The sequence below is a fragment of the Etheostoma cragini genome, chromosome 23, assembly GCF_013103735.1.
Source record: "Etheostoma cragini isolate CJK2018 chromosome 23, CSU_Ecrag_1.0, whole genome shotgun sequence".
Classification (NCBI taxonomy): domain Eukaryota; kingdom Metazoa; phylum Chordata; class Actinopteri; order Perciformes; family Percidae; genus Etheostoma; species Etheostoma cragini.
Genome location: NC_048429.1, coordinates 9,753,847 through 9,762,202, shown reverse-complemented (window position 1 = coordinate 9,762,202; position 8,356 = coordinate 9,753,847).

Genomic DNA, 8,356 nt, shown 5'->3' with positions numbered 1-8,356 from the left:
GCCATGATGATAAGAAACAATGTTTATAACCAACAAGATCACTACCAACCACTTGTAAGTCTAAAAAAGTTCAGTTTGAGTTTTACTCAGGGGTATTGCACTTTAACTGAAGTTGCTTTGAAGATTTTTATTTAAAGAAAATTATTTGACTATAATTTTAATGGATGTTCCATGTCATGAAACTGAAACTACTAATACTGATGCCTCATGTCAACAGGATAGATCTGTTTAGAAAGTGTGTGCCTGTGTTTGCGCGTGGCCGAGTATCTCTGTACTGTAGTTATTACAGTTAGCAGTCCCCTGGGTGTCATCCATCAGTTTCATCACTTGTACACGGACTGACAAATTAAACTGGCTCACATCCAACCTGGAACTTGCTGTAGAAAGCCTTCCTCCCCTTTCCCTTTCTTTCTCGTTCCCTCAACCTCACTTATAGTTTGGGTTTTCACATCCTCTCTCAATCTGCCTGCCAGTCCTCTTTTATTTCATGTCTGTTTTTCTTAACTAAATAGTTCTCTCTGCCTGCTTTCCCTGTCACCCTTGTGTGTTTCTGTTCTCCTTTCCTTGCTTTTAACCCATCTTCTATTTCAGTCAATGGCTTCGTCTCTCTGTCTTTTTATCCATATTTTTCCTCTAATTTTCTGTTTTCTTAGTGTCACTTATAACCTTGTTTAACCTCTCCTCTTGCTTGTCGTTTGGTTTTTTCTTCGTCTTGTGGTTATTTTCTGATCTTTTTGAAAAACCTTTGAAGTTGCCTTAATCAGTGGAATTCTAAAATTACTAAAATTCTTTTATCAGTACATTTGCAAATTTACTAATTTACAAACGCATCTCATTATGAAATCAAGTCCTAACTACCTTCCAGGCAAATTGTGAAAGCTGAGTGGGCACAGTTCAGTGATGGGATTTCTCAGAATTTATTAAGTTAAAAAACAAAAAAAGGGTTATAGTGATTTTGACTCTAAAACATTTACTTAGGCTATACTGTTTCACCTCAGGCTGTACTCCTCACAATAATGTGATTTAAAAAAAATATATATTTAGACCTAATTTTATTATAAGTGCAAAAGGAATCACGGGAACAACATAGAATTTTAGAAAATAGGTTCAAACATAATACTTAATACAGCAAACCTTGCCATTCCTGGATCCATGCCGCTGGAACCCACAGCTGGGGTTGAGATGGAAGAAGCAGCAAGTAAACGTTTTACTGAAATACTGAGGTAAATGCACATTGTAAATGTTTTAGTACAATAGCTATCCTTTGTTGATTTTTAAAGTACATTATAAGCAAGAAAACCTGTTTTAGTTATTTTATTCATCTTCAGTGGTAAAATAGCAATTTAAAACAGTCACATTTTCATTACTGTATTATTTTTCTTTTAAAGAATCAGTTTTATCTAACAAATGCAGAGTGTGAAAGTTTTCATGCAACACTGCCCCAAAAATTAAGTGAGCTTGAAAGTAATTGTAAATAGTAATTGTGATTCTGATTCATTAAAAACCCCTCTTAAGCTATTGTTTGCGCAATTATCCCTTAAATGCATATGCAAGAGAGAAAGGCCCACCTTGAAAAAATCCTACAAACTGCATTTTCAGCCTTTGGGCCTGTTTGACACATAAAATATACATTTTGGGGCGTATGAAGGCATCACATCTGCATCTGAAAGACTGCATAACTACACCGTATTTTGAAACTAGTGATCTAATACTGTGAGAGTGAAAAACGGATTAAAACATCTTTATCTTTAAAACACATTATCTTTTGGTGATCCGTCCCTTCCCTTCTTTTAAACCTTTAACTTTTTTGACACAAATTCTTGCTGAGGGGGTTGGTCTGGCACAATGAAATGAGGTTTGATTTTTTTTTTTTTACTTTAATTGATTTACTCAAGCTGAGATGGTCACAGAGAATGGCCATGCTAAATAACTTGCGTATCGAACACAAATTCTCTCTGGCTGTGAAATCGAAGGTGGACGACTTATTGGAGTAAGTGTTAGCCTCAGCACTAAATGGATGATGTTTTTCTTTTCTTTGTATTATTCAGTTACACTTCCTTTTTGATGCATTTTCTACCTGACAGCATACCTGGCTGTGATTCCTTCTGCCTGACTGTCTCTGTAGTTTAATTTAACCTCTCTTGCTCTTTAGTCTGTATTTTGGCCCATATCTCTGCTTTGAAGCCAAGGTTAGAAAAGATCAACATTCCTGGTGTGTTGCTTCTACTGTATCTATGCTGGGAGCCCGATAACAATTTTCCAGTCAAAACAATATTGCCTGCATTGCTGTAAGGTCTGGATCTACATTGAGTGGTGAGGCAATCCTCTCTCAATTCTCGCACTAACTCTGTCTTACTGAGTCTTCATCTTTTTTTCTTGTCGTCGTCTATCTTCAACTGTCTTTCAACTTGCCTCTGTGTCTCCCCTCGTTCTCTCCGCCTCTTTCTCTCTCTGCATATATTAACGCAGGTTCTGCTTCCATGGCTATCTATACATAAAGCACCAGTGTTCCAGAAAAAATGCTTCAGAGGCATTGTTGTTGTAGATGTTGAACATGAGCAAGCGGTTTGTTTTGCAAGTCTGGGCTGTTTTTCCTTCTGCACTGCACAAATCTCTGAGTCTTTGTTGGAATTCTTCAACTAACATCTCAATTTGTAACATATAGATATTTCTCTGAGTAACAGCCTTCCTGTCACTGACCTCTGCCCTCTGGTCTCAAGGGTCACCACTGTGCCATCATTGATGGCGGTGCTTTTCTTCCAGTGATTTTTACCTTTCTCTCTTTCATCCTCAAGTTGTGTCTTTTTGCCTTCTCACTCAAAATGTGTCTTGTGCGCTTGTGTGTGTGTCATAGGTTTTGGGGAAACAATTGATTAATTTCAACCCTTCTAGGTTCTTAGGCAGGGGATACATTAAGATGTGTGGCTGTAGTTATTAATTCAATGAACCTACCCTGCTGTAGTGCTCCCCTACCTGATAGTAACCAGGACCATACATACAATATGCTGTTGACAAACACAAACTACATTAAAGCTGTATTTTCCTCATTTGGAGCAAATTAAGTCAAATGAGTTTAACCATTTCATCGCAAGCTAACTTTAAAGCTGAACTAATCACTATTTTTATTATGATAATGGTCTAAATGCTGCATGTAATGTGAAAGTTGTTGTTTGTAAGATTTAGCACCAGACTTTGCAGTTCTAGTCTATACAGCATTTTGGCATATTTAGCTCTTTAGCATTTTTTATCAACTATGTTTCCAGCCGGAGCAGTTGGCTATGATGACCCCAAACATACCTGCCCAGCACCAAATAGTGAGCAAGTTAATCACCACCGTAGCTGGTGAACATAGTAAAGCATTTAGCAGCTAAATAACTAAATGTTTTACCTCAGTCATGGTAGGGACCAAAACAGAGCTTAGAAGAGATGGATCTGGTTTCATTCCTGCCGGAGACTTTTGTTGCATGTTATTCCCCACTCTGTTCTCTTGAGTGACTCTCTACTATCATGCATCAAATTTAAGTAAAAAAAAAAAAAAGGCAAAACAATTTTAGCCAATTACAATACAAACAGTGATGAGGGCAACTTTAAGAAACAAAAACATAAGGAAGAATTGTCCCAAAAAAAGACATGTGGCAATCTACTTTGACAGCAACCCAATTCAGTTAGTAGTGCTAAAAATAAAAGAACATATTTGTCAGGGTATGAGTACATCAACAATGATTGGAACTGACCCTGCAGGTAAAACACACAGATTTAGCATGAGCATTGCAAAGAATAATTCAGCAGTAATGAAGATTTGTGCACACGTTGGTGGGAAAAATAACATCCACACCGTACATTCATCAAGCTCTCTGTGTGCTTTACATGCTCATATTTCATGCAATGTGGGCGCTTATCTGGCAACCAAAGTTTAAGATGTTAATCTGCCTGCCAATTCTGCTCCTCACAAAATTAGATTACTTCAAAGGATCACAGATAGTGATGAAATATTCAGTTTGGTCTTTCATGACACACAATTCAGATTTCATGTTTGAGAACCAAATTCTCATCACTATTCAACCCTTCTAACTGCTATTTCTGTTATCAAGATATCTGGCTCTGATCCTGTTGTGTGGCCTCAACTTCTGTTTCATTTCCGTAGCTTGCTGTGACATATTCCCAAAAAGGTCACTTTAGTTAAAGTTAAAATATTGAGAATACTTACACCTTTTTTATTTGTATATTATGTACCACAATGGGAACCCATTTAAATTAAGATTCAAGATATCAGTACAACATTCCCTCTTAAATATTTTAAAGCCTTTACCGTGGACAATATGCCGCTATTTACATAATGCTTTTTGTTGCAAAATTATCTTAAAATGCCAAATCAATTTAAAATGTCAGTTTTTGTCAATTTTTTAAAAATTATTCAATACATTATTACTTCCATACCGTGTTGGTATTTCTCTCTTAATTTGAGTCTAATTCCCCCCACACTCATTATTTTAATGATTGCGGCTCTGCTCGAGTCATAAGATGACATAAAAAGAGATGATTGGCTGTGTTTAAAAACATTTTGTTAAAACTATTTCCATCCTTCCTCTGTGGTCTGGTTGAGTCTGTGAATGGTCGGTGCTTAGTTGGCTTTCCTGACTCACAGGGAGATGGAGACAAAAGTCCTGCGCCTTGTGGGGAGAACAAAGAACACCAGAGTCTGCTGGAAAACTTTGATGTGTTTTCTTTCTTGGTAAACTCTAGAATTCTTGTGGCAGTGCTGCAAATAAGACAAGCTCCAGACTTTTTCAGTTGTTGCTCTCTCTATTCTGCATATCAGCTCTCTTCCTTTCCATTCCAGGATGCCCTATGTTCTGCTGAATCATTTACTGTTGTGCCGCAGTTAATGCTGCTCAGAAAACCAGCAACAATGAATGGCAGAGCTGAATTCCTTGCCGGGCGCACAAGCACCAACCGATTTTCCTTTCCTTTGAAAAATGAAAACCCAAATCTCATCTTGTCCCCTGCTATCAAATTAGCAATTAAAATTGCAAACAATACTGTGGCTAGTTTTGCTGTTCTCTGCGCCACCCTGGGGCGAACTGGCCTTACAAATCCAAAGATTTTTAAATGTCACAGTCAGAGAAGTTGAAAAAGACTATTACCAGTGACATTTTACTGTGCGTGTGGTTGTGTGTGTGTGGTATTAGGGTGTATAAACACACACATATTTAGAGTAAATTCAGTTTTTCCAAATTCAAATACTCAACATTAGGTTGTTTGAGATTGGTGTGTTCATCACTTGTTTTGTACTTCACTTGTGTGGTTACTGTCGACCCCAGTCTCACCCCCTAACGTAAGCATTTATTTCCTAAAAAAGGTAGCAGATATGCCCTTCATTGTGTCCTTTCCAAATACATAAATATAAAATCATTACAGCTGCTCCTGCAAAAATGCATGTGCGCACACGGATATTGGGCTGCTAATGAAGTAAATAAGTGGATTATGTTTAAAAAATATCTCTCGTTTGAAGCCACACTGGTTGCTATGGTTTAACTTATGTTAAAATCTTAATACATTTCTTCTAGAACAGCTGCAGCTAAAACGTCCTAAACTTGTCTTTAACTGTCATAAATCTGTAGTTTGATTTGAAGAAGTTATACTAACCCACAGGCACTGGTAGGAATTTATGGGGACCCTTAACAAGATGTTCTTGGACACATTAAAAACTCCATCAATTTCAGACTTTATGGGTCCCCCCTTCCACCCTTCTGGAGCCAAGGGCTGCCTGACTCATTACCTTCACTCTACTCAGTCCACTTCCTTTATGTGTTGCCTTCAAACATCCGGAACCCATGAGGTAATGTACTGTATGGTATGAACTGTTGTCGTTGGGGCATAGCGTAAAAGTGGCTATTAAATTCAAACATGAATTTAGATTGATAACTCTGAACTAGATTGAACAACAATCTGTTTCTCCTTTCTGAATGGTGATACCTGTAGCAGTGGGGCTAACGCAGTAACTTGAGACCATGCTTTCACATTTCTTGACTGTGGATAAAGTAGATCCTGAGGGGATCCTGAGGCTTTTCCGGGCAAGATCAGATATGTAATCCCTCCAGCGTGCACTGGTTCTGCCCCATGGTCTCCTCCTAGTTGAACATTCTCAGCTTGCCAGAACGGAGTTGACATCCCAACCTGATGCCTCCACGACCTCATTTGGCTTCTTTAAACGCAAAGAAGCAGTAGTTGTACTCTGAGGCTCCTCTGGATTTCCTCAAACTGGGATTGAAACTGGGATTCTCAGGCCATTTGAGCGCTCCGCTTACAGCTCACCACAACAGTGCTGTTGGAATTCCTGATCTATTTCCCAGTTGATATCACGGATCTAAGCGCGCGGTGGACGCACAGATGGGTAGGTGCATTTGGAAATTGACAGTTGCGTTGGTCTTAAACTAGCAAGGACACTTGTATTGGGCTTTGTGCTGCGCCGGGTGCAATGCACTGAGTCATCAACAATATTTTAATACATTTAAACTCAATGCGTTTCAATCTGCCAATCTCCACGAAGATCACAGCCCCAATGAAGTCTTTCCCTTTGGCCTCTTAAACTCTTCTTACACCCCTGTTTTTGCTTCCATAACCCCTGAGGTATTATTCTGCTGTTATACTATTTATGAATGCTGCTTAAAGAAATGGTTTGGTATTTTGGAAAATACGTCTACTCACATTATTGCTAAGAGTCAGTGGAGCTTGGAACAAACAATGGAGCCAGAGCCAGAGCCACGGATTGATTATTTTTGACCTTAATACTTGTGTCTTGTTGTTACCGTGAGACCAACAGAGACTCCAGGACGTCAGTGTTCCCAGCTGCTGTTTGTCAAGAAGCTGGTAACTCCTCCTAAACAACATCTTGCCCTTTTTACATTTTGGTTTGTGTACAATAAACAAACAAGACACAAGATGTATATTAGGGAGCTGTAGGGGTGCTGTTGTTTGGGAGAGCCAGGCTAGCAGATATGAAAAAGTGGAATCTAGCCAAGAATGACAATCAACACATTCCCCAAAACGGCCCACTCCTTTAAATAACAGCTTAAAATCCATGCATTTTTTCAAAGAAATAAAAAAGGCTTCTTTCCAGCATTGTATTTACATCTCATTGATGTTTAGCACCTCTATGGGTAGACGATGGCAAGCGCTGTCATGATCCTCTGTCAATCATAGCGAGGATTTAAGGTATATCCAGTAATAAGCCCACTGACCCACAGAAAGATATGTCAAACCCCAGTAATAAACCTGTAAACCACCAATCATAAGGGGGGAAAACAACAGCAATACTGGGTTGCATCAGCTGTGAATCAACTTATGGATTGAAGCAAGAGGCCAAAAGCGACGGTGCAGGATATAAATTCTGCAAATGAAAATGGATAACATGGAGGCGGATATGAATGCTGGATATGGAAGTGTGTGTGTGTGTGTGTGTGTGTGTGTATATAGCTGTGAATAAGGAAAAGGAGGATCCTTGGATGACATCGGCGCCGCTACGAGTCATCAGTTCCCAATACTGGTTTTCATGAATCACTTTAACAAATGTGTAGCGTGTGCATGTTTGAATGTATGTGTGCCGCTTCAGGAGATCCAAAAAAAGAACTTTGCACTGAAGTGTACTGATTATTGACATAGCTACACGTCAACTCCCTTGAATTATGGATTGACTTTCCCTATCTGTCCACTCATCCAACTGTTTGTCTGTCAAACCTAAAATCAATAATGACGAGGTAAAACTTTCTGGTTCTGGTTGGTATGGCATAAATTATGTATTTAGATTCAAAATGTTAAAGGATCTCAGACATAACTGAAATTAACTCGCTGTTTGTCTTAAATTGTGATTAGTTCCACTTTAAAAAGGGGAAATTGCAGTGGAGAAGAAAACCCCTTCTAAGCAGATACAAGTTAAATGAAAGAATAACGGGGGAGGATCCTGTCTGTCTTGGAGATTACCAATTAAGAATGGGCTTAATTTGTAGTGAGTCTGCAATCAATGTTAACTGGTTCCTTTGTTGGAATAATTAGTTGGCTCTTTGTAAGTTTGACCTCCAACCAATGTACCCTGCAAAGGTCACTGCCAAGTCTCTTGATTACAGGTCCAAAGAAATCTCTCAGGACTCCTTAATAGCTGAATTACAGGTGAAAAGACTGATAGTTGAGCTGACTTTGTGCCTTTAATTGCTACATCATGTCAGCTTATTTGAGACCTTTTTAAACAGTCCTATGAACTCATCTGATGGTACAGCAGCTAGTTCAAAAGTTTGTTTATGAGATTTGGGAGTTTGAAAAGGCAGCAAGTTTTCTTCCTTTTGCACAACATTGACCAATC